The sequence below is a fragment of the Lepidothrix coronata genome, unplaced genomic scaffold (assembly GCF_001604755.1).
Source record: "Lepidothrix coronata isolate B3197 unplaced genomic scaffold, Lepidothrix_coronata-1.0 Scaffold16, whole genome shotgun sequence".
NCBI lineage: Eukaryota > Metazoa > Chordata > Aves > Passeriformes > Pipridae > Lepidothrix > Lepidothrix coronata.
The window spans coordinates 6484998-6502770 of record NW_016690196.1 but is presented as its reverse complement, the minus strand read 5'-3'; the positions used below and the strand labels follow the sequence as shown (position 1 = coordinate 6502770).

At 51.0% G+C, this 17773-nt stretch overlaps 1 long non-coding RNA gene across 1 annotated transcript in view; it reads left to right on the top strand.

Annotated features, from left to right (window-relative positions):
* Window positions 1–3924: 3924 nt before the first annotated feature.
* LOC108493302 overlaps window positions 3925–17773 on the top strand; it is a 136287-nt gene continuing 122438 nt past the window's right edge. Inside the window, exon 1 of the long non-coding RNA XR_001873429.1 lies at window positions 3925–4010. This is a non-coding gene — a long non-coding RNA (uncharacterized LOC108493302). The remainder of the gene's footprint in view (window positions 4011–17773) is intronic.

Sequence of the window (17773 nt, the reverse complement as noted above, 5' to 3'; positions counted from 1 at the left end):
CCAGTGGTCCCTAATGTCCACATGGAGACTGTTTGCAGTGGTGCCTAGAGCTAATGAAGTATGACTTTGAAGGGGGCTCCCAATGCTAGTGCAAAACAAGGCTCACAAGTTTCAAATGTTTGCCTGGATAGTCTCCAGACCTTCTGCCCTCCTTTGGGCTACAGCTGAGGTTGGAGACCTTGGAGCTGCAAAGACTTCAGTGCGGCTGCTTCCAAGCAAAACCAGAGCATCACAATGAAAATAAATAAACAAATGGTGCTATTCTGAGCTTCAGACACATTGGAGGGTTTCATTTGCACCACACCAAGCAGGATGAGTCCCTCTCTGTTTGGAACCAGTGTCTTGATTTACAATTTATTACTTTTTGATGAATTCCCTCCTCTGTCTTCTGAGCGTGGAGCCTGCACACCATTAGGACACTCTCAGCTCACACTTAAAGGGCTCTGCTGATTTCCACTAGCATGGTGCAGGACTGATTCACCCCCTATCAGGATGAGCATTCACAGTATATTTCCATGACATGCAGCTACCTCTCCATGCCTCATGTTAAAGAAACCTCTTCGCAGACATGGTCTTGTCCTGACACCTCCAAAGTCACCTCTTAACACTCCCTGCACACCTTTTGGCTGTCACCTCTGCCTGCAATGCCAGTCTAAGACCTCTTGGTTTAGCCGGGGCACTTGCCTCATTTATTGCTGGTAATACTCAGCAGCTGGTGGCCCCCCTCCTCTCGCCCAACTCCTCCCTCATTTCTTCTGGTTTCTGGGATGCTCCAGCTTTCTCCAGGGCTGCAGCCTTGCAGGATTTTCTGCATCATTGTGCTGCACTCTCAGCTGGTTGCAGTTCTTCATGCAGAGTCCTCATGGAGATTCACCTTTCTTTCCCCTCCTGGATCCCGTCCAGTCAAATTCTCATCCCAAATCCTCCCTCCTCCCAGCAGTTCCTGTGTTTATGTCTCTCGGTCTGGTCAGCCCCTTTCCCCACCTGCCTGTACACGCATTGCTCACTCTGCCTGAACCAGGATGGGAAGTGTGAGGGGGCGGGAGCTGCCTAATCTCAGGGATAGACTGGACTTGTGATTTGGATCCACAGCTTTGCTTATCTGGAAATCCTGCTCAGTCCCTGGCTGGAGCGCATCCTGAAAGGGGAAAAGTTTCAGGGAATTCAGGCGGTAAGCACTATAAGACTGCCTTAAGGGAGCACATGTGAAATGGAATATTTCAAAGACTTGGCTAAGTTTGGCGGCAGCAAAGGGCACATCTGGACTAAACCAAAGGCCTTCCCTGCTTCTCCTTTTGCCAAACTTCAAGTCCACATGCCAAAGACATGCAGCTTCAAGAGCTCTTTAAAGCAAAGGTCATCAGATTTCTCTGTAACAAAAACAAGAGAAACCAAAGCATTTCCCCTTACAATGTTCTTGGAAGTAGATGAATCATTTTGGCTGAAAATATATATTTTATATTTACTTAGATACTTCATCATTAGGCAGCTAACCAGCAAGATGAAGTTCAACCCAAACAGTTTTAGCATAGCTGAGTTAAAACCAGCTGAATAACGACACTTGGCATGGGAAGAGTGACCTCAGGCTCACAGTGCTGGGCAGGAGCAGACTTACCTGCAATGCCTTGTGCCTCTGCTTTCATAGAGCTGCTGGAGTGGAGGTCATGTTTGGTCAGGGTGAAGGAAACTAAAACTTCCAACCTTTTTTGCCTTTACTTTCTTTCTCCCTCGAGCCAAAATAGCAGTGCCCAATCTTTAACCTGCAAGTGGTACCCAGGCTCCAAACTCGGTTTGGAGATGGAGCTCAGGGTGGACAGGGTATGGTTGCTTATGTACAGGAGAGTTGGTCAGCTTATACCAGTGCTTTTCAGCTACCTCAAGCTTACACCTCATGAGAGTTATGAATGGTGGTGTATGCTGCAACATACCCTGCATCAGCAGGAGGCTTTGTGGTCCTCACAGCAGGGCAAGAAGGAGAAGGGAGAGGGGAGCCAGGCATCACAGACCAGTGTGCTGGGAAGTGGGGCTGTGCAAGAGGAAATGGCAGAAAATGAGGGTTCCAGGGGCAGGCGGGACTGAACAAAGCTGTACCATTGCTCAGGGCTATACAGCATCCTCTCCCATTTTTCTGCAGTGCAATGCAATGGTGCTTCACTAGCCACCCTCCTGGTGCTCTGTGGCATGTCTGTGTTCTGCCAAGCTGGGGAATCAGCATCCGAAACAGAACTGATGCTGCCAGGGTCTGGGAGGAACTTGTACTGCAAGGAGACCAGCACTGGGATGTATAGCTGGGCCATAGCAGATGGCATAGGGCTGCATTGCAGCAGTGGAGTTGTTGCAGAGGATGGAAGAAGCTTGAAGTCCCTGGCTAGCACCAGCCACTGCAACACCATGCACTGAGAGGTGGGTATGGATGTTGCATCAGTGCAGGATCTTTTTCCCTCCTTTCTCTCCTGCCCCACCGCTGTGCCCTGGCATGGGCCACTGCTGCCACAGACAAGGAAGCTGACCCTGCCATGATGGTGCTGCTGTGGGTGTAGGCAGGGCTGGGAAGCAGTACTGCCCTTTGCAAAGGTGCTCCATGTCCTCAGAGGTGCTGGTTTTACTCTGCTGACAGTTTCCTGTGAGCGTTCTATTTCCTCTCTGGGAGACTAAATAGCCTTTAAGCAAGGAGAACCTGGCAGCCATCCCAGGCCCTGCTGTGCTGCTGGGGTGTTTAGGGAGGGGAGAGCATACCCTGAGAACAGGGGCTCATGGTGTAGCTGCAGTTTTCACAACAGCCTCCTTGCTCTCCACCTCTGCCATGGGAAGGGCTCTCCACATCTTGTTGGTACTCAGCTAGGAGCAAACTGTACTTTCCATTCTGCCTGTCTGCTGGGTCTGTGGCACCAAACAGTGTCTCCCATTTAAGTACTTCTTGACACTGGTGATATGGACACTTTTGACAAAGGAAGAAGGAAGGAGGGACATGTCAGGACCTGGATAAGGAAATAAATATTTAGACTCAAACCCACAGAAGATAATGTGATGCTTTACATCTGTCACCAAGATGTGTTAAGCAGCCTGTGAGGTCAGGAGAGTTTGCCCATCCTGTGCTCAGGTGGCTTGTGGGTGCTCAGCATAGCTCCAGCATTGTGGTACCTCCTGCCAGCCTCAGTCATCTACTGATGTTCCTTGGTCTGAAGCTGATGGAGGCCAGGGATGTGAGTCACTGGCCTCTGCTGGACTTCTTCCATGTGCTCCATTTGGTGCTGCTTTGTGTGTGTGAGAGTGTGCTCCCCTCTCCCAGCTGTGCGTGTCTGCCTGCCAGCGCGCTGCTGATTGAATTTGCAGCTGTGCTGGTTTTCTCCTCTCTTCTAGCTTTGAGAGTCTCGTTCATGGGTTAGGGGGAAAGAAGGAGGAGGAGGGAAAATGAAAAATAAATTAATAAAGTAACACAGGGAGAGATGCCTAGTAGAAGTGGGTGTCTTCCCCCCAGGCAGCATAGTGTGTCATCATCCCCACTGTGCCTTCACTATTAGCAAGGAGAAAATGCCGCCTCCCCTTCTACCTCCTAGAAGACGAATTGGGGTCCCCGTTGGAAGTCCCTCCACCTTGCTGGGGGACTGCTAGCTCCTTTGGGCACCACGTTCATTCCCAGGAAAAACCAAGCCACTATCTCATGGCTTTGCACCTTGTTCTGCTGGGGCTGCTTCCAAGCTCTCCACAAGGTGAGGGGTCACCCATCCTGCAGGAAGTAGATGGACTGGACCTTCCTCAATAGGCACCATCAGCTCTTCATCACATTGTACAGCCCATATAGTAGAAAGGTGGTGAATACAGAGCTGGACAGCCCCTGCAGCAGGAGCTGGCTGGCAGCTGCAGAGCAGGACACACAGCTTCACGACCCTGTGGCTGACAGCCTTCTTCATTGCAGAAGCTGCACAAGAAGTCTCCAGCTGTGACACTTTGCAGAGGAACCATCAGACATCCCAGTGGGGAGAGCACCACATGTCAGGAGGAGTTTGGAGGTAAGTTCTGCTCTTTGCAAATGATCAGGGTGGGCCTTGGGGTGGATTGGGCCCAAGATCCTGATTCCTGTGGCATCCTACAGCATAATTGCCAGAGGGTCTTGTGGGTCAGGAGGTGAACCAAGAGACATTTCTGAGAGCTCGAGAGGCATCCTCCTCTCTCTAGTGGAGTGCTGGAGACTTGGGTATGTCAGTCTGAAGCTTTCCTCTGCATACCACAGAAAGGTTTGCCAAATGATCTGTACCCCAGTGTGCCCCACAAAAATCTGCAATGGGTGATGGCACCCATTGCATAGGGTCTTCCAAGGATGAGCAGGACTGTGGGAAAGGGGTCGACCAGCCAAAATGGTATGGGTTGTACTATACACTGTCTTGCTTCTCTATGTTTTATGATTGATGGATATGACAAAGACCCCACAGCCATCAAGATATTGTCCCCTATCCTGAGCCTTTCCTTTAGCAGACAGTTTCTGAAAGGGTTAATTTGGATTCCCTGTTGCTTGGCCCTGTTAATCCTGTCTTTTCGAAGGGAAGAGCAATGGCCTAAAGCTTGATTGTGCTTTAGCTGGCATGGATGCAGATCTGTTGACTCCAAGGGTTCCTCACCTGTGCAAATGAGATTAGGCAAGGCCCCAGGGACATGGGTCAAATCAGGACAGAGTCGTGGCTTCCCAGAGAGGGGCTGGGAGGGCCGTAGCTTCCTCAGCAGCTGTGAACCTGCAGATACGATGGGGAAGGCACTCAAAGGGTCTGGGCTGGTGTTTAAGCAGCCTGGAGCGGACCCAGGCTGACTTTACAGTTTACAGCTGAGGTGTTTCCTGCAGGCAGCAGAAGGTATTTTCCCAGATTTTCTGGCAGTCCCCACTCACAGCTGGAGAAACGCTTTGGAATTGAGTTTCCCAATGAGATATCATGCCCATGTGTTCTGTGGCAGACAGGTGCTTGGGCATGAGAGAAGTGTGGCCACAGCAAAGACCTCCTTGCTTTTCACTAAGGTGCCCAGGTCTGTGGGGGAAGGACGTCTTGTGGTCTGGTCCCAAGGCTAAACCCTGCGCTCAACCTGACCTTGCTCATCTTATAGCCTATGGACTTTCTCTGGCTTGCCAAGCCCAGGTGTGATTGTGGCACACCTCTGATCAGGGACTTTGCCTCCTGATCCAAGTGCTTGAGGTAGCATGGTGCCATCCCTCAAACCAAGGCTCTCCCTGCCCTGGCAAGGCTGGCACAAGGAGTGACCCCTCCCTGGGTTTAGGGGCTGGCAAGGGTGGGTGGGCTTCAGTTGCTTGCAGCATGTCTATCAGTGCCATGGGGCAGGGTGAAGACCTCATGGCACCAGGCCAGAAACAAGTTTGTGGGTAAAGAAGGGATATCTGCTGTGTTGGGGAGGGTGAAAGTGAGGAAGGAGTGGTTGGAGAGAGGGGACCCCTGTCTTCTGAGGTGCTCAGCATCTCACAGGATAAGCCCTCAAAATTCCAGGGGGTCTTCAGTTTTCCTCAGATTCTGCATCCTCTGCCATTGTCCACAAGCAGCAATCTGGGCGCGCCTCAGATAGGGATCTTGGGCAGGAGCATCCTTCCCCATCTCCTGCCCCACACCAGAGATGGCTGCCACCTGGGACGAAGGACAGGGGCAGCAGCGCCCAAAGGTGGCTGGGCTGGGCAGCAGGCCTAGGGAGGGCACAGCAACAGGCAGCTGCCCCGGCAGGCTAGCAGCACCCTGGTGGGCGCAGAGGCCAGAGGGGCAGACACGGCAAGGGAGGCAGACATGGCAAGGGAGGCAGACATTGTAGCCTTCGTCCCACCCACCACACTGTTCGAAGGAAAGTAGAGGGCTGGGAAATTTGTCTTCACCTCCCCTGTCCCCCGTTCTGAGCGGTGAGAAAGCACACACGGTACCTCACGGGGAGGGGGTCACAGCTGGCACCCCAGCTCAAGCAGCAAGACTGGATGCTGGGTGAGGAGCCGGTCTCCCGCAGCCCCCGGCGCTGGGAGGGCGAAGAGGAGCGGGACCTCCGGGCAGCCACTGCAGCTCTGCCCCCGGGCTGCCTTCCCGTTCGGAACAGCGCTGAAGAGGAGCGGCGCAGCGGGAATCCCCGGGCAGCGCCTGATTCGGCGCTCCTCCGAGGCACTCCTGCAGCACAGCCTCCACCGCCGGCGGGACCCCCGCCACCTGCAGCTCGCCCCGCCGCCCCCATCCCGCGTAGATGTGGGCGGCACCTTCCTCCCGCCTGCAGCTCCTTCGGCAGCCCCTCCTCCCCACCTGGGAAACAGGCTCCCTTCTCTTCCCGGCCGCTGTGCAGACACCCGGCTCTGCACGTAGCAAATGGTGGCGATTTCCTCCTTAGAGGCACCACATGGAAAGTATTGAGCCGTCTGTGGTTTGCTTTTGTGGTTTATTTTTTTTCTCTCTCTTTTTTTCCTTCCTTCTCTCCTTTTCTTCTCTCTCTTTCCCCCCCCTCCTTCCCTTGCCTGACACGCTCTCCGTGTCCTATTGGATGCAGTGTTAGATCTCCCACACTTCTCTGATTGCTCATATACATCTGCTCCCAGTCACCCTGCACAGTGCTGAATGTCAGGAAATGACTGACTCGCACAGTGAGCACAGCTGGGCTGACCCCGCAGGGGCAGGGAGCAAGGGAGCAGGGGCAGTGGTAGGGGCACTGGGAAGCAGGGGGGAAGAAGGTTTTTGGAAGCCATGACATGGCCAAGATCTCCTGTGCTGCTGGTCTCCCAGAAGGAAGAGCTGTGAGGGTCCCCTGTGTCTCACCACTCCAGTCTGCTTGGTGTCTTTGGGGTTAGTTTGCTAACAGAGGGGACACAGGGGTACTTATTCTTTCACTTTTCCAATGGATTATTATTTCCCAGTGACCAAGGAGAGTGAAACCACCAAGCAAACCCTGCAGAAGAGCCTTTTGCTCACCCTGCTCAGGACCTGGGGCCAGACACAAATACACTGTGTGTGTTGCTTGTGTGAGGTGCCCACCAGCCAGTGGGACTGGGATGGCCAAGGAAAACTTGCACTGACTGGGAGTGAGTCTTTTTAAATACCCAATGCTTGGCATAGTCTGCCCTGACAAGGAAAGCAAAATGCCAGGGACCTAGAAAGGAGAGGTGCTATGGGCCATGAACTGAGGGTGGCAACCAGCATCACTACTTGTACATAATGCATTATAAGGACTTCTGCCATCATTGTTGTCTTGGGATAGAGTCATAGTTCCCACAGACTACAATCCTATGATTCTATAACTGGCCACAGCACCAGGGAAGGGAGAACTGCAGCCCAGTGATGCTGCCCATCAGCCAAAGCAAGGGCAGGCAACAGAGGTCAGGACCTGTGTGGGACAGCACTAGTGGCTATTTGTGTGTGGGATGACTTTTCTCTTGAAAAGGTTGGAAGCTGGGCAGGTATAGAACATATATAGGCACCTCAGAACTAACAGTGCCAATAGTTAGTCATCACAAGGACATGGTCCAGGCTCCATGCTGGGGGTAAATGACTCATTGAAGTCTGTTGGACTAGAGTTTTGTTGCTCTTGGCACTCAAGCTAGCTGGATTTAATGCTACGTTGGGTACATCCTTTGTGACTGGTAGAGTGTCCTTTGCAGCATGCTGTGCCATTTGCAAGGACAGCACATATGCTCTCTGGGACAAACACCCTATTAGCCCAAGAGCCCTTCCTCTCCATCCGTACCCTGTTGTGTGTTTGAGGGAGATGCTAATGGAGTCAAGAAATTTGCCATAAATTCTTACAGGGAATTTTTGCACTGGGCAGCTCACTGGCTTGTCTCAGTCGCTGCACCTCGTCTCCACACCTAGTAGTGCACACTGTCAGGGCTGCCCCTGTGAATGTTCTGAGTATACACACAGATGTCACTGGAGGGCAAGGGGCGCATGGTGGGCAGGGTATTTTAGAATGTGTTCACAAGCTGAGTATCTAGGCTGCTGCTATGTTCTGTTAAACAGCATGCTAAGGAGCTCCCCCATTTCTGTTGATCTGAGCTGGGCAGGTGGAGTGAATCCCTTCCTCTAGGCAATGCTGCTGATTCCTCTTGCTGGAACCCATAGTGTGTGAGAGCCACAGCAGTGGTTCAGGAGGGGAGGTGGTGGCTCTTCTCTCCACCTGCCTGCTTGGTTTGTCCTCTGGACCATTTCCTTCCTCTAAGTAAGCATCCACCTGACTCACGTTTGAAACCCTTTCCTGCTGCTGCTCCTAGAGCTCACTGCACACTGCATACAGGAACTGCTGTGTCTGTGCAGACCTTGCACCATGACATCCCTTGGAGCACGTTCCCTGTCCTCCCACCAGCTGCTTACCCTGAGTTGGTTACAAACTTTCTCTCTTCCTTACGTCTAAGCCCAGTCTTTTGTCTCCCAAAATTTTAACACTGTTCAAGTTCTCCTTAAGATCCAAGCCCTCTTCTGCAAGCTGCAGTCCAAGCATGGCTGGTGCTTGCACAAGTTTGCAGGCATGCAGAGCATGAGGGGTTTCAGAAGGCTGGGGGGCTCTTTAGACATTGGTGATGTACTACCTTCTCATTGTTTTGGTACCCACCTAACCCCTTGGTGGGGTGCTGGGAGGGTGAACACAGGGTGCTGTCTGCTGAACAAGCTCAAAAGTGGCTGCATCTTGCTTGAAAACCAGAAGGATTTTGCTCTTGGAGCATGTGGAGAATCTTTGGTCAGTGATAGGGGGTTTCCTTTGTTACCAGTTCCTCAGTAGCATCCCTGGTTGGATCAGCTTGAAAGGGGCTGATCCAAACAACACCAATAGACTCGACTCTTGGTGGCCAATGGTGGAGGAGGTGACTGTGGGGTGACAAGAGATGCAGCCCATCAGGAGCCAGAGGAGGGCCCAGGAGATGGGGCTGCCTGGGGGAGGTACCCTGCAGAGAGGAGGTCTAGATTCCCCTACCCCTCACCATCTCCACTTTTTCAGGAGCTCAGACCTGTTAGTTCAGGCAGCCAGCTCTACTGCGAGCTCAGGGATGTACTGAAGTGGGACTAAAGGCTTTGGAAGGAGGAAGCTTCCCTCAGTGTGGCCCTGGCAGTCGGAACAGAGCAAACACATCCCTATTTACAAGCACCCCTGTGCCTCAGGATGCAACTGCAGGCCTGTCCCAAAACCCAGCATGTGATGCCTCAACTCGGTCCTTGATGTCCCTCCTTGCTTTACTCTCCATCTGAGAAGAGCTGATCTGGGTCCTCTCTCCTCCACATCACCTGCCAAGACCCACCATCACTCAGGCCCTCCACAAATACCATTCTGCTCCTGGAAGCTATACAGCACTGTCTCAGCACCCCAGCATCCCCCAGCTCTGCTTGGCCCATTAACCAGCGAGCTGCATCACACAGGTCACCTGCAAGGAGCTGGCACGAATTCAGAGCAGGTCCTATGGGTGCAGGTAAAAGGCACAAATGGGGTGCTGCCACCCTCCTGCTCTGCCCTGCCTGCCAGGCTTGGGAGGGGGCACCGAGCCTGGTGAAGGCAGCCAGGGTATGGAGATGGGAGTGCACTGCCTGGGATCCCTAGCCAAGCCTTCATCAGAGCCCTTCTTCTGTATGTGCAGCCTGGCACTGAGACAGGAAGTGCACCTCCCTGAGAGGCAGGGAGGGAGAGTGGTGATAAGTGAGACTGTGGAATTAATTCCCACTCTTGATACATGTTTGTTCTCCCAAATTTGTGTGTTGGCGTGGTCCCGGGCAGGGCTTGGCCTGGCATCCAACTGACTCCTTCTTTTATCTTGGTTACTGCATGAAACCTGTTAATTGTATCTATCTCCAGCCCTGAGCTCTGGATGGAGATTTCACATCAAACAGCAGTGCTCATGAAGTGGATCCGAGGAGGGCACTGAGCTCTACTCTGAGGCTGCAAAGAGGAATAAGAGACCTCCAAGACTTTGATTTCATCCCAGGCTCTCTGCAAACATCCTCCTTGCCCGGCTGGGGCAGATGGGGTCTGCAGAAGGTTGTCAAACCCAGCCTTTGGCAGGCTATGCAGGGGAGGTGTTTCCTGTGCTGATGAGCTCTGCTAAAGGATGTCCCAACCCTGCCGGTGGCAGCTGGGGGAAAAGTGGCCACCTGAAGCTTGGAAACATGTTACATCTACAGTGTTTTGAAATTAGGAGCAAGTAATCTCTGTAAATCCTTATCTGGAAGTCAAGCATTGGGGCTCATCCCAAAATACATGGGCTTGCTGCCAAAGCTCTGTGTGTAGCACTGACACGAGGGTATATGATGTCCCTCTTGTGGGAGCTGGCCGCCGCCTTTCAGGAGGCTCCCAAGGCTTCCAACCTGTCCTGCACATGCTCTGTAGACAGCTCAATTTCTATTCCACAGCCCAATGTCTTCTTCCTCTGACACAATTATTTAAAAGTTTCTTTGCAGCCTCCAGGCATCCCACCCTCTTGCTGGCTTCCCTTTCCACACCTCTCTCCAGCTTGTCTCCACAGGACTTTGCCTTCAGAAGAGCTTCACAGCTGGGGCCCAGGATGGGGGTATATGGTAAGACCATGGGGGTTTTCCCTACTGTATAGACCAGACCTGTATCTTCAGACAAAGATGTGAGAAGCCCCTAAAAGGAGCATGGGAGAGAATTTGGGCAATGCCTTGTTCCCAAGGGAAAACAGTTCTGGTCTCTTCTTAGGAAGGGCAGCATCCCAGAGGGCCTCTTGGGGCTGCTTTTGGATGAGGGACTTCAAGCCAATGAGCCAGGTCAGCAAGCACAGCCTTGTTTCTCTTCTGGAGCGCTTGTCTCATGGTGAAATAAGTAATAATAAAAGACTTTTTGCCTTTGGTGTCCTGCACCACAGGGCCATGCCTAGTGTCTGGAGTGCAGGAGCTGATTTTTGACCAAGTAGAAGCATCTTTGACCAAGTACACTATTTGCAAGCAGAGTTCCTTGTGTGCTTCTGTGTCCTGCTGAGATGCAAAACCACAAAAGATGGCTCCTTCCAAGGATGTACATCCCCCAGAGCAGGCAGCCAAGCAACAACCAGGGATCTGGAGAACACCAAGGAATTCAGTGAGGCAAGTTTACAGCTGGGATAAAGCAAGTGACCAGTCTCCCTATGCTCTAAATCACCACGGTGGAGAAAGATGTTTGGAGGAGGTATGTGGGAAGCCTCTCCCAGGCACAAGTAGGTGAGAAGGGAAGGAGCGTGCAGTCACTTGGGAAAGCAGGCGAGCAGGCGGCATTGATCGCCTGGTAGGGCTGGCAGAGTGGAAGCAGGACCTGCTTTCTCCCAAGAGCTTAAGAAGCTGGGAAGGGACATGTGGATACTGGAAGTGGAGATGCTGTGTGTGATGGGTGGGAGGGAAGACTGGTGTCTGGCAAAGCTGTAACTGCTCACTATCATAAGATGTCCCACAGGACATCTGTGGCTGTCCCATAAGCTCATAAATCATCTCTCAGCTGGTTAGTGCTTGAATCGCTGCAGTGGCACAGCAATACTCTGCAAAGCTTTGTCTTTTCCCTACCCAAACAGGGGCTGCTCCCTTCCCCCAGCTACCCTGCCCACATTCACTGAAGGAAAACCCAGCCCTTTAATTCCAGTCACAAATTCTGGAAATGATTAGTGGGCTGTCATCACTCAGCCCCACCGGATATGGGGCACGGGGCATTTCCGTCCCCTGTAATTGATCGTGTGCAGGGCTGCCTGGCTCTGCAGCGGGCAGGGGAGAAGTGACTGAGAGCTGGGTGTAGTGTTTCCCTCTGCTTCCCTTGGTCAGTGCTCAGCTGGGAAAACTGCTGGACCAAAAAGCAGGGCAAAGAATAAAATCATTCATAGCTAAAGGTAAGGACAAGGCAAAAGCATTCCCCAAAGAATTGGGCTGATCCTGTCTAGGAAAAAAAATGGAAAATAGTGCAGTTTGGGGCAGGGGGGCAACGCCGGGGCAGCTCCTTCACTGATGCGCAAAACTACACTTTGGGAAACTGCTGTCGCATCCCTCAAGGAGCCTGGGAACTCGGTGGCCTGTTTGTCCAGGGTACCAAAGGCAGCTGCCAGCTCCTGCCTGATGGAGAGGATGCTGATCAGCATCACACCCGCAGCCACCCAGCAGCCTTTGTTCCCTGCTCTGCCTGCCCCTTTCCCAGGGCGCTCTCTGGCTCCTGGGAGCTGCCCGTTTGCCAGCTGCCTAGCGAGACCTGCTATCTGCCCCGTGTGAATGTCTTGTATCCATCCAGCAGACTCCCAGCCTTCCACTGAAATGCCTCATTGTGCAGCTGGCTGGACTACGTGAGCCTGACTACGTGGAGCCTGCTTTGCTTTGAAGCTAACTCTTCCTTTTGAGTCAACAGAGCTGTGTGGTGTAATTGTAAAATTTCCCTTCATTGGCCAACCTCTTGATGTTAACAAAAGCTCCCTGCTATGTAAACAGGCCAGATGCTGCAGGATGCTGTCTGCAGGCTCACGTATGCTCCTCATCCTGCAGGAGGTGCTGGACTCGCACCTGTGGGCTCCCTGAGCCAGGCAGAGAGGTTGGAGCCATGTGCCCCCCAAATGGGGCAGAGTCACTGGTTCCTTCATCCTTTTCTCAGTGACCTCAGATGTGTGTCTCCTTTCCTTTTAGATTATCTGGCTCTGCAGAAAGCCTGGCTGAAACTGTCTTAAATGTGGTAGTAATTATTTTAAGAAGGGGTGAGGTTCTAGCTGACTAGGGAAAAAAGGCAGAAGGATAGTACCTGTTTTTAAACAAGTAAAGGAAATGGAGCCACTGGACATCGGAACTGTCAGGCTGCTTTCAGCACCAACAAGGGTCCTAGAGCAGACACCCTATTTGTAAGGCTGACCAAGATAGCAAGGTAAAGGGGAGGAGGATTGGATTTGGCAACAGCCTAATTTCCTTCTACACAGGGTTGGAGGAGACGAGGGAGATGTGTCCTGAGTCTAATGCTGTGATGTACTTCTATGATCAGCCTGGGTGTTGGCTTCAAAGATGCATATTACATTTCATAGAATCATAGAATGTTAAGGGGTTGGAATGGATATAAAGATCATGGGCATGGGCAGGGACACCTCCCCCTAGATCAGGTTGCTCAAGGCCTTGTCCAACCTGGCTTTGAACACTGCCAAGGTTGGGGTATCCACAATGGACCTGGGCAACCTGTTCTAGTGTCTCACCACCCTCACAGTAAAGAATTTCTTCATAATATCTAACATAAATTTCTACTCTTTCAATTTGTACCCATTATTCCTCATCCTCATCACTACAGTTCCCAATGAAGAGTCCCTCTTTGGCTTTTCTGTAGGCCCTATTCAAATACTGGAAGGTTGCTACGATGTCTCCTTGCAACCTTCTCTTCTCTGAGTGGAACAGCCCCAACTTTTTCAGTCTGTATTCATAGGGGAGGTGGTTCAGTCCTCTCATCAACTTTGTGGCCCTTCTCTGTACTTGCTTCAACAGTTCCATGTCCTTCTTACCTTAGGAACACCAGAACGGTACACAGTACTGCGGGTAGGGTCTCACAAGAGCAGAGTAGAGGGGGAGAATCACCTCCTTCAATCTGCTGGCCACCCTGCATTTGATGCAGCCCAGGATTTGATTAGCTTTCTGGGTTGCGAGTGCACACTGCCAGCTCATGTTGATTTTTTTGCTGACATTGATTGGCCATGTGGTGGTTGCAGGCGCTTTGGAGCTCAGCAGGGAGTTCAGGCAGAGTGTGACACTGGCGAAATGGATTTAAACAGGATGCAATTCGTAAGGGCAAATACGAGCGACACACAGCAGGATAATTTGCTGTATGCATATACAAGCGGGGCAGCAAGGCCTTCGGAAAACACATTGGTGTCATTGAGGTCATGTGTGTCATTACTGAGGGACTCAGTGACACATAGATATGAAGAAAAACAAACATTGCTACTAGGCTATATAAACAAAAGTGCCATAAGCACCATGTGTGCTGCAATCATTCCACTTTACGCAGTATTAGGAAAGCTTCATACTTTCTGGATATATCCAGTTTGGGCAATACAGTTCGAGAAAAACTTACACCTATTAGAGTCCATGAAAGATGATCAGCATACCAGTAACCACAGCCTATGAGTAAAGGTTGAAAGAACTTCATTTGTTTAGTCTGCTTATGAGAGGAGGAAAGGGAAAATGTGACAACCTTCAGATTTGAAAAATGTGATTGAAAAAGAAACTGAATGTGTTGTTCCCCATCTACAGGAGACATAATATTAGACATCCAGAAAACCTTTTCAGCTCCTTAAGCCCTTAAGGGCTCCTGTCCTCTTAAGACAGAATGTCTTGCAGGGACCACACAATCACAGAATCAGAATGGGCCAGGTTGGAAGGGACCACAGTGGGTCATCCGGTCCAACCTCCCTGCTCAAGCAGGGTCATCCTAGAGCACATGGCACAGGACTGCATCTAGATGGTTCTTGAATATCTCCAGTGAGGGTGACCCCACAACCTGTCTGAGCAATCTGTTCCAGTGTGTGATCACCCATACATTAAAGTTCTTCCTCATGTTCAGTGGAATTTCCTGTGCATCATTTTCTGCCCATTGCCTCTTGTCCTATTGCTCAGCACCACGAAGAAGAGCCTGGATCCATCCTCTTGGCACCCTCCCTTCAGATACTTACATACATTGATGAGGTGCCCTTTTAGTCATCTCTTCTCAAGGCTGAACAGGTCCAACTGCTTCAGACTGTCCTCATAAGAGAGATGCTCCAGTCCCCTCATCATCTTTTTAGCCCTCCTACTGGACCTGCTCCAGGAGCTCCATGTCTCTCTTGCGCTGAGGAGCCCAGAACTGGACAAGGCATTGCAGATGTGGCCTCACCATGGCTGAGTAGAGGGGCAGGATCACCTCCCTTGACCTGCTTGAAATGCTCTTCCTAATGCACCTCACAATACCACTGGCCTTCTTGTCCATAAGAGCACACTGCTGGCACATGGACAGCTTGTTGTCCACCAGATCCCCCAGGTCCTTCTCTCCAGAGCTGCTTTCCAGCAGGTCAGTGCCCGGTCTGTACTGGTACATGGGGTTATTTTTACCCAGGTGCAGGGGACCCTGCATTTGCCTTTGTGGAATTTTAGACAGTTCTTCTCTGTCCATCTCTCCAACTTGTCAAGGTCTTTCTGAAGGGCTGCACAGCCCTCTGGGGTATCAGCCACTCCTCCAAGCTTTGTGTCATTAGTGAACTCACTGAGGAGACATCTGTCCCTCCATCCAAGTCATTGATGAATAAGTTAAACAATACTGGTACTAGTATTGAACCATGGGGGACACCACTAGTGGCCATCCTCCAGCTAGACACTCCAACTCCAACCACACAGTCTCCTTCTCTAGAAATTTCCAAAACCAAGATGCTACTTGTAGGCCTGGTTAGATAGCAGTATCCCTTCTTGTCAGATATATATATCTAGATGATGTCTCTAGTGCCCTGTTTTAGATCATGCACCATTACATGGTAAGGCACAGCTGGTCTTTGCAGGCTGACGAGGGCATTGCTGAAAATTGATGAACAGTGATTCTTCTGACATCACTGTGTTGTCTAGACACCACATCATATTGCCTGTTTCAAAAAGTGAATAGCCTTGCAGGATACATGACACAACAACCAGCAAGCTGTCAGTTGCTCCAATAATGCTTAACCTGCTGTTCACACAGACCTGCCGTTTGGCTGATGGAAGGCAGCAGGCTCCTATCACTTCCTGATGGGAAATGCGGTTGTTTAGTTGCGCCATGGAGGCTCCTAACTTTGCAGAACTGGGAGTCAATCAGAAAGGTGGATTACATCATTCCTGCCTATGAGAATCAGATGGGAAGACTTCTTGAATGGGTCCCTTATCTGGTGCTGGATAGATAACAAGTGAAGATTTAGAGAAGAGGTGGAGGATGCCTACCCTTTTTTGTGGCTGAAGTTAAACCACTAATTGAGGGTAAGCTACAAGCATAGAGTAAACATCAGTCCTTGAATGAGCTTTCATGACAGCAGGAGAAAGAGGACCCAGTCTCCACCAGACCTCACAGCTGCTCTTCAGGAGGAGAGCACACTGAAGCTGGCAAGTCCTCCAGGAGGTCAATGGGAAGGTGCTCACAGGAGTCCTTCAGAGCCGCGCCAGACCTCTGCAGAAGGCTGTCAAGAGCAGAACTGAGCTACCTTCCTTTTCATGGAGACTTGGTGCCATTTTCTACACGGGGAATCCTCTCATGGCTGTGCTGGTTTAGCCTGGTGCTGAAGCGTACAAACCACCCCTTCAAACTCAAATGCGCTTTGAGAGCTGGCTCAAGCAATGGGTGCCTCTGCCAGAGGGTAAGCGTGTTCACAGAAGCTGGATGGAGTTTCCATGGAAAAACTAGACCCTAAGCCTCACTAACACAGAAAAGCCAACCCACCACACACACTAATGGAGGCATTTGCAATGAACGGGCTGGTCGTTGTCTGGATTACAGTACTGAGATGAGAGAGGCCACTGGCGTATAAACATCTGTCAAGAGCAGATGAGTTCTGGAGCAGAGACATTCCCCACAGGTTTATATGATTTTCAAGGACCTGAGGGCAATGATCTGTTTTCTGCTTCTTGGTGATTTCACAGATGAGTGACCTCAGTGATCTCATGACCATTAATAAATAATTCTTCCAAACTCCTTGGCTGAATTGCCCTTATGTAACATGCAGGATGAAACCAAGGGGAATACCTTCCTCCAAGACCTCATATTGCAGCTCAAGTGTGTTTGATAAAGCCATCCTGCAGAGATTACAAACTCCCCTGTGCTTGGAAAGGAGGAGAAAGGGGTCACAGTGGATAACACAATTTAGATCTTGGAATACTTTCTCTGGATGTCCTTCCCGGCCAAAATGAAACTTCCCTGGCAGTTGGTTCAGTTCTGCTGGATGAAGAGTTACATGGCCCTCCAATCAACCCTCAGAAGCTACAACTGGCCCTCCAAACGTTCCCAGCTTTCATTGGAAACCAAGTAGGTTGTGTCTACACTACTGTTTTCTACTAGCCAGCAGAGCTTTGCTGTTTGAGGGCATGAAGCAGGGAAACCAGCCACACCAGCCAAACATCTCATAACATCTCATTTTTGTATCTGGCAAATTTGTTCTGAGGGCTGAGCTTGGAGGAGTACCACAGCCTCCCCCCTCCCTGTCTGACTGTGGTGCTCAAGAGAGTGAGTCATCCATTTCTCATGTGGAGCTCCCTGTCATTCCAAGGAAAAAGGCCGTGCTTCCGGCATCCCTTGGTGTGTGGGTTTCCATTCATCTGTGGATGGCCAGGCAACATGCCATCCCCAGGAAAAAATGGCTGCTGCTTAGTTCCTCTGCTATTAGTTCATCCCTTAGGATTTTGCTAAATTTCTCCATGTCTTTTGGACAGTCTGTCTGAGGAGAAAGTGCTCAGCGTCTGGAAGTTTTTGCACTGTGTTCAAGTCAGAAAGGCTGCCTGTTCTTTTTCCTTGATTCCTGCAAGTCCTGCATGAGGCAGGAGTGAATCAGACCCTTTAATGCTGCATCTCCACTGTTCTAAGGCAGCAGAAGCTTCTCTGTTCCCATGACTTGTCAACGGGCTCTGTTAGCATGAGACCCTTAGTAAAAGGTTAGGGAACACCCCTCTTGCCTTCTGGTGGGGAGATTATTAGATGAATAAATATCTCGAGGCAGGCCAGACAAATCAGGGCCTCCCGATTTGGAGAAGTCAACCAAAGCAGACTGGGTGGTCATCAAGTGGTCCCCTCACTCTGGGGAGCATGTAATGCACCCCTTCGTGGTAGGATCTGCTGGCGTTCTCCTTGGTGTGGAAACACC